This window comes from Carlito syrichta, unplaced genomic scaffold (assembly GCF_000164805.1).
Source record: "Carlito syrichta isolate Samal-C Ts95f unplaced genomic scaffold, Tarsius_syrichta-2.0.1 Scaffold209841, whole genome shotgun sequence".
Lineage (NCBI taxonomy): Eukaryota > Metazoa > Chordata > Mammalia > Primates > Tarsiidae > Carlito > Carlito syrichta.
Genome location: NW_007153937.1, coordinates 1 through 8533, shown reverse-complemented (window position 1 = coordinate 8533; position 8533 = coordinate 1). Strand labels below are relative to the sequence as shown.

At 41.1% G+C, this 8533-nt stretch overlaps 1 pseudogene; it reads right to left on the bottom strand.

The window, feature by feature from the left end:
* Positions 1-698: 698 nt before the first annotated feature.
* Positions 699-963, bottom strand: LOC110594998 (annotated as a pseudogene).
* Between the last annotated feature and the right edge of the window lie 7570 nt (positions 964-8533).

Here is an 8533-nt window from a genome sequence, read left to right as displayed (position 1 = left end):
AGCCATATTAGGAGCTGTGAGGTTGAGGAGGTCTCACAAGACGCCCTCAACAAACTCATGCACATGCCCCTTCAGAGAGCCAACATTTTCATACTCACCGCAGAGAAGGCATCACCCACTAGTGGGGGAGTTTAGGGGGGTAAAGAGGATACAGCTGTGTACAACAGATGATTGCAGGCCGTGGTGTTCCAGTAAAGGTCTGACAGACAGCAATCAATCCAGAGGGGGGAAAGCACTGATATCTGCCATGTTTGCTCATTCCCATTGTAGAAGAGCCCCCCACGGGCGATTTATTTATTTATTCATTTTCCAGTGACATTTTGATTTATTTTACTTTTAGCAACAGAAAGTTTTCTATCTCATACATGATTGAGCACATAATTTGCTTTAAAACTGACAGTCACGATTGAAGAGACAGTGGTTTATTTTTCTAATCAAGTGACCAAGCTACTGAATCATAAGACCTCAATAAGTGCTGCATCTTATTATTTCATTGAACAATAAGACCTTCCATTTTAATTATTCCTGGTAAATAGCGGTTTTGTTTCTCCAGCGGTTTCCATGTGCCAAGCAATCACGACAGGTGGTTTAACACGGTGGCTGCTGCTTCCATGGGATTCTGTCAGATGCGTCCTCATTTCCAGTGCAGCAGCTGTTGGCACTCTTTCATCGAAAGTCCGTGTATCGGGACTTCTCCATCATAGTTGGTCAAGGAGTCCTGCCTCGGCTGCCAGGGTTTCATTTTGCTGAATATGATATTCCTAAAATCTCATGAATATTCTTTGTGTCATTGTAAAATATTTTAGTAAAGAATGTTCTGAACAGGTGGTCTCTGCAGCTTTTACTTCTCTTGTTGCGAAGTCTTTAACACAATCTAAAACAGGTTTCTGTGAGCTTATTGTGGGTGTTAAGGAATTCCTTGAACTGTTTTATCTGATCAGATTCTGGTATTTGTGCAGCCATATTCTTTGGCACGTTAATTGGTCACCTTTTCTGATGCATTCATTTTCTCTGTTCTGGAAAAGTAGTTTCCAACCTTCACTTGACTGTCTCCAAGCAAGGCCTGATTTCTTACTTAGTCAAAGGCTATTGCATCCAACATCAGTACGAGGGTGGGGGCTGCGCTGAATGTCCCACGGGTGATTTAAAGCTACCAATGTGACATCACAGACTGCGGAATCAAAAGGACATGTGCAACCACAGCATGTCATTACAATCATATTTCGACCAGACACAAAGTGTGATACACGTGAGTTACCTTAAGACTAGCAAAACACAGCAAAATAATTAGGAAGTGACATGACACGTAGTATTTATGGTCCCATGCATTAGTAATAATTTGTTTGATGATAATTGTATATGATTTAATTTTAGTAATGACACATTTAACAGCTAGCAGAGGACATTCCTGAAACTGGCATGCAAGAAGCTCTAGCATATCACCCGATGGAGGACCTGTTAAGAAAAACAACTTAGCTCCTATTTCCTCTCCCTTCTTACCAGTCTCCAACACAAAAAAGCTGGAAGTGGTAGAGCAGGGACAGGGGGAGTATTCTTCACAGGAAAAGTAAGGGGGGATCTTCCCGTTATCTACTGCTGCATAATAAACCACCCCAAATGCAGCGGCTTTTCTCTCATGGGTCTGAGGGTTGAGGGAAGCCAGCTGGATAATTCTTCTACTCCATGTTAGCTGCAGCAGCAGTCACCAGGATGGACTGAGCTCTTGTGCCCAAGATGGCCCATGGACATGCCTGGCCCCTCAGTAGAGGTAGCTGAGAGGCAGGACTGAGCTAGCACTTGGGAGGAACTGGGCATCTCGCTCCATGCAAACTCGGGGCTTCTTCCTCCCCCGGTGGCCTTTCTACATGATAGGATGGCATGCCAGGTTTCTAACGTGATGGCTCAGGGCTTCCAAAATCACAAAATAGGAAGAAACTTTCAGGACTTCTTCTGACTTAGGCTCAGAACGGACTCAGCGTCCTTTTTACCGCCTCCTGTAGTTTAATGAGTCCCAGGCCCAGTTTAGATTCAGTTCAGGAGGGGACAAGGAAAGCCGTGGTTCGGTGAGGGCCATCTTTGGAAACTTGCTACCTCAGGATGGGAATGCATGGGAGGCAAGGAGATGGAGTTTGAATCGAATTTGAAACTGGAGGTTTACATTTGAGATTGGACCAGACTGCGTGGTTAAATACAGAAAATGACAGGAAATGATGGATTCTAGACAAATGTTATTACAGGGTGGGAAAGGAATATTGGATAGAACAGTTTACAGGGTATTTGGAATAATATATAACAACTTTGTGTGTCTATATACACACACCCTCACTTGGTGTAACTCAGCCAATAAACCAACCACATAACCACTTCAATTATTAGGGATAGCTATGAGCCATTAAGAAAAATCATATCTTCAACTACAAACCAACATGGAGGTAAGTAGCGGTGCTTTGTTAATCTGAGACTATGTTCATTCTCATTTTTGAAAATGAGCATCTTAACTTTTATCTGGACAGGGTGTTCTGACAACTGTTTTACATTTATTACATCTTTGTAATATGTTTTAGTTTAAAATTCAGCATATGATTCTTTTCAGTCTTCCATAAATCTTTTCAACTTTTCTGAATATGAAGATTATGGAAAAATAAAGTGTTCTTTGGTACATACCCACATCCTGTTCAATTTTGGACAGATTAAGAAACAACTGCTTGGAATTCACAATGTCTTTTAAACACTTTCCTTGGAGCTGGACAATACAGTGTAGTGCATTTTTAAAGTAGCACTGGAAATAGTATACTAATAAAACCTTTGTCTATGTAGTAAAGTATTTGCTTGGTTTTTTACACCTTACAAAACACCTTCAGGTGTATTATTTTACTCTAGCCTTGAACCACATTGAGGAGTAGACTTCATTGTCTCCATACTGCAGAAAAGGAAACCAAGATCTTCATGTCAATCCTCTTTTTAATGTTCTTATCCCTACAGATACAACTATTCTCTACACACACACACACGTGCATGTGTGCGCGCATGCACACACACACACACACACACACACACACATCCCAAAATTTGATCAGAAATGACTGTAAGAATGTTAGATTTTAAATACTAAAGAATAAGAGAATCTGGATCATATGGAAGGTCAATTTCTAGTTCCTTTAGGAATTGCCACACTGTTTTCCACAGAGGTTGGACTAGTTTGCACTCCCACTAACAGGGTGGAAGTGTCCCATTTTTTCCGCACCAGCACCAGCATCTGTTGCTTGTTTTAGGAAGTTTTTTTTGTTTGTTTGTTTTATCAATGATGGCCATCCTTACTGGGGTACCATAGTATCTCAATGTGGTTTTGATTTGTATTTCTCTGATGATGAGTGAGGCTGAGCATTTTTTCATGTATCCGTTGGCTGCTCATGTGTCTTCTTTTGAGAAGTGTCTATTCATGTCCTCTGCCCATTTTTTAATGGGGCTGTTTGCTTTTTCCTTTTGGCTCATTTCAGTTCCTTGTAGATCCTGCATGTTAGGCCTTTATCAGATACCCAATTAGCCAATAATTTTTCCCCATTCTGTGGGTTGACTCCCTGACTGGTAGAACATAAATCTCTCTATAAAAAAGACACCTACGCAGGCATGCTCACTGTTCACAATAGCAAAAACATGGAACCAACCTTACTTACTGCCCATCAAAAGTAGACAGGATAAAGAAAGTATGGTACATATACATGATGGAACATTACACAGCCATAAAGAAGGATTTTGCAGCAAATTGAATGGAGTTAGAGGCAATTATACTTAGTGATCTACCACAGAAACAAAAAACCCCAACACCACATGTTCTCACTATAAGTGGGACCTGGACATTAATCACAATAGCACAAGGAAGGGATCAGCAGTCATGGGATACCGACAGGGGATGGAGGAAGAAGGGGACATGCAACAACACAAAGAGTACCTGGTTGTAAACCAGGGGAGGTAAAGATGAGTTGGAGGCCCTAACATCAACTGCACATAGATTACTTATGTACCTAATCCTGACTTGTACCCCACATCGCTATAATAAAGTTAAAAAAAAACAGAATGGGAATTGGCTGCTGGTTCCAACTTCCAAAGGGTGTCTCCTGCATTTTCTAAGGTTCTTATAGTTTGAGGTTTTACATTTAGGTCTCTGATCCATTTAGAGTTGATTTTCTGTATGGTGAAAGGTAGGGATCTTGTTTGAAACTTCTGCATGTGGTCAGCCTTTTTTTTCCAGCACCGTTTACTGAATAGGTTCTCATCTCCCCAGTCATTTGAGTGATCTCTCACAGAAGCAAAAAACTGAGTATCACGTGTTCCCATTCATAAACGGAGCCTTGAACAATTACCGTAATACTGTAAAAGAAAGATTGGCAGTAGTGAGAAGTAGGACTGGCAGTAGTGGGAGTCTGCCTGGGAAAGGGTGGGGGCACACCTCATCAACAAGGGTGCCTGCATAATGAACATTTGTATATCTAACCCTGAATTGTACTCCACATCTTTAAAATAAAAAAAATTAAAACGTAAAAAAAGAAGGGAAATATAGCACTATAGTCCAAGTTTTCCAGATAAAATTAACACTGATTCTATGTTTCAGGAAGAAGATGCTTTACACTTTAAAACGATAAGAGAATAAAAGGAAACAAATAATATTAATTATAAAACATAGACCAGAGTCCTGTTGAAGAATGTTTGGAAGCAAGACCTCTGGTCCATTTGTATGACTCACTCTCTTTGTGTTTTGCCAGGTGAGAAATTCATCTTTCTATGAATCATATTTTCTGTGCTGGTTCTATATGCACTGACTAAAATGACACCCAGCAAAATCCCTGAGGTTGAGATAACAAGTCACCTCAGGGTTTGTTTTCTCTCTACCTTTGTAAATTTACACCACAAACTCCAAGAGGGTAGGAGATAAGGACAGTCAGTACAGTCGCAGTGTGAGATAACATTGACTATTTACTGGATGAGGTGAACCCTGAAGCAAGTTGCACAGAAAAAAAAAGTGGCCAGCAAATGAGAAAAGATCACGATACCAAAAGAGATTTAGCATAGAAGTCATAGGGTTAGTCAAAGATACTTAGGGTTAAAAGGGAGAAAATGGTGACTGGCTTTTAAAAAGAGCCCAAGACTTTCTGTTCTTCGCTATTAGGTTCCTTTACCCAAAGGGTTACAAGGCCAGGCATTCATGGAGCCCTTTTGCAGAGGATGAAACTCTTGGCCTGACCAGGGCTATGGATAAGGCCCTACAGTGAGTTCTCTGAGGGTCTGTTTCCTTTTTGACTCTTACACTCTTGTCATTGATGGCATCTGTTGTTGCTTTGCTTTTCCATCCTGGTATGACCCTACCCTAAGCAGACTTGGGGTGGATAGCTTAGATTCAGTTCTAGCTCTCAAAGGGAAATGTCCATCTTTTCTTCTCATAGGTGCATTCTTCCTTGGGTGTTTCTTTTTGTGCTGCCCCATGCCATGAGACCAAGAAACAGTAGGGCAAAGCTAGAAAACAGATGCCAGGAGTGTGCTGGGTCCATGCTTGGGAAGGCCGCAGGCCAGTCTGGAGCCTCTTTGGGAATGAAAGACTTGATTCCCAGCTGCTGACAATGCAGATGGAAGATGATCACCAGTCCCCAGTCCTCTTTGAGGATAGCTTTAGCTGAAGAAAACTGCCTTGCACACCGGGCTCGGTGGCTCAGCCTGTAATCCTGCAATTTGGGAGGCTGAGGTGAGTGAATTGTCTGAGCCCGTGGGTTCGAGACCCTCCTGGGCAGCTTGGCGAGACCTCATCTCTACAATAAATTTAAAAAATTAGCTGGGCGTGGTAGCGCACGCCTGTAGTTCCAGCTACTTGGAAGGCTGAGGCGGAAGTATCGCCAGAGCCTGGCAGGTCGAGGCTGCAGTGGCCAGGAGCGGCCTCTGAACTCCAATGTGGGTGACAGAGTGAGACTCCGACTCAAAAACAAACAAACAAAAAAAGAAAACTGCCTTGCTCAAAGTCGTGTGGTACTTCCTTCAAAGACAGCTCACATTCAGACATCAGTGTGGGAATGCAAAGACCTGGCTCCTCTGTTCCTGCTTAAGAAAAGTCTTCATTCGTTATTTCACTCTGTCATTCCTTGGTTAAATTTTGGTGAGTACCTGCTGAGCACCAGATGCTATGCTATGCATCATGGAAGTAAAATCATTCTAGATTACAGCTCAATGTAATGACTGTCATTATTTTTTTCATGTAATTTCTTTTTTACTGGATTCAGGAAAGGCAACAGTGTTTGTGAGGGTTATGTTCTAAAATTATTAAGAAGATTTATTATGCATTATGTCCTCTAAATAGCACTTAGGTTCACAGTTTCTAAAGGTTGAGTTATCTAAGGATGACATACGTCTGTAATCTCAACAAGTTTCATTTTCTGCAGAATAAAACATTCACAATTATTTGAGAAACATACTAGTTGCACAAGATGAAAGCAGGATTATACTATGTATTCTAACATATTAAAGAGTACAAGCAAAATTAGATATACACCATAAATAATGACAGGTTCCATGGTTTGAATGCTTGTATCTCCTCCCATATTTATATTGAAACTTAATCCCCAAGGCAACAAAATTGAGGTGATTGAGTCATGAGGCTGGAGCTCTCACGGGTGGGTATAGCAACCTTATCCAAGAGGTTAAAGGAAGCATCCTATGTCTTTTTCTATCTCTACCACATGAAGACACAGATTTCAAGGTGCCAGCTTGCAAGCAGAGAATGTTGCCTCACCAGAAACTAAATGTGACGTTACCTAGATAAGGAAATTCCCAACTTCCACAACTGTAAGAAATACATTTTTGGGGTTTTTTAGGTTACCCGGTACTGGGTATTTTTCAATGGCAGCAGGAAAGTCTAGGACAGAAATTGGTGAAATGGAGTAGGGAGTTGCTATAACAAATATCTAAAAATGTAAAAGCTTCTTTAAAACTGGGTAATGGGTAAAAGCTGAAAAAGTCTGGAAGTGGATGCTAGAAAGAGCCCATATTGCCATGAATTAATTTTTCTTTTAGTTGCAACATTCAATTGTAAGGATTGAGCAGTGGTTACTAGGCAAACCAGTTCACACTGATAGCTTTGAAGTGCCCAGATGCTAATTTTGAATAAAGATGTACTTTAAAAGAAAAATAATAATCCTTAATTAATGTCCTGTTCTCTTATTTTAAACAGAAGTTGTTTATCATTTTCAAGCTAAGCAAAAAGAAGTGATGGGCTGTAGTTTTCCAGTGGTTACATGGATATTTTTGTAAATTGAGTCAGCTCTGAGAGTTCTAGTGTGAACTTACAAAGGGGACCCAAAGAAATCCCGGAATTATCTTTCAGAGGGTGGGTCTCGTAGAGTACAGGCTTCCCTCGATAAGTAAGTGTTCTAGGAACCCATTGGCATCCATGTACCAGCTAGCACTGGTATGAGAGGCTATGCTCCATTTCAGTGAAATTTTTTGAAGATTCTCTCAACTCGTTTGCCCACTCATGATGGGTATTTTATGAGTGCACCAACCTTCACTATACTGAGTGTTCAACAGTTTTTGACCAAAATGGCATGTCTCCCATGCCCCACCCTCCCTATTCACCCAACCTCACCCCAGCAACCATTCTTTTGTCTCTCCAGATGAAAATAAGTCCTCAAAAGGAAACATTTTGCCCATGGGGACAAGGTGAAACAAAATACAGCAGAAACACTAAAAGGCATTGAAATTGACAAGTTCAAAAACTGTTTTGAGCAGTGGAAAAAGCATCTTGATAGGCGTACTGCATCAAACAGCAAGCACTTTGAAGGTGACAAGTTTAAACATGTAGGAATAAATACACAATGTTTTATAAATAAATTTCATTTGTTGGGTCCCTCACACATATGTCATGTGATGGCCATTTCCGAAGTTAAAATGTTTATGTTAAAACTGCTCACACTAAGTCATCGATGGGCAAATCAACAATGCCATCAACTGAGGAATATTAAGCAAATCTAGTCACAAGGCCAAAACATCCCACTCTGCAGAATTTTATTTCTTAAAATAAAAAGAATACTGGGGTGAGGAGAGGCTTCAAGAAAGCTAACTAGAGGTGCCCAGTGCTCACCCCCACAACAAAGAAGAACCAAAATACCAAGAAGATAATCACACTTGGAATAGAACATCTGGCCAGACACAGTGGCTCAGTCTATAGTCCCAGCACTTTGGGAGGTCGAGGTGAGAGGACTGCCTGAGCCCAGAGGTTTGAGACCAGACCGGGCAACTTGGTGAGACAACATCTCTACAATAAATCACAAAAACTAGCTGGTCATGGTGGTGTGCATCTGTAGTTCTGGCTACTTGGAAGACTGAGGCAGAAGGATCACCTAAGCCCAGCAGGTCGAGGTTGCGGTAACTATGAGCATGCCACTGCACTTCAACCTGGGTGACAAGAGTGAGACTCCAACTAAAAAAAAAAAAAAAAAAAGAATAGAACATCCAAGAGAGGACACTGGAAATTCAATAAAGTAAGTGATAGGAA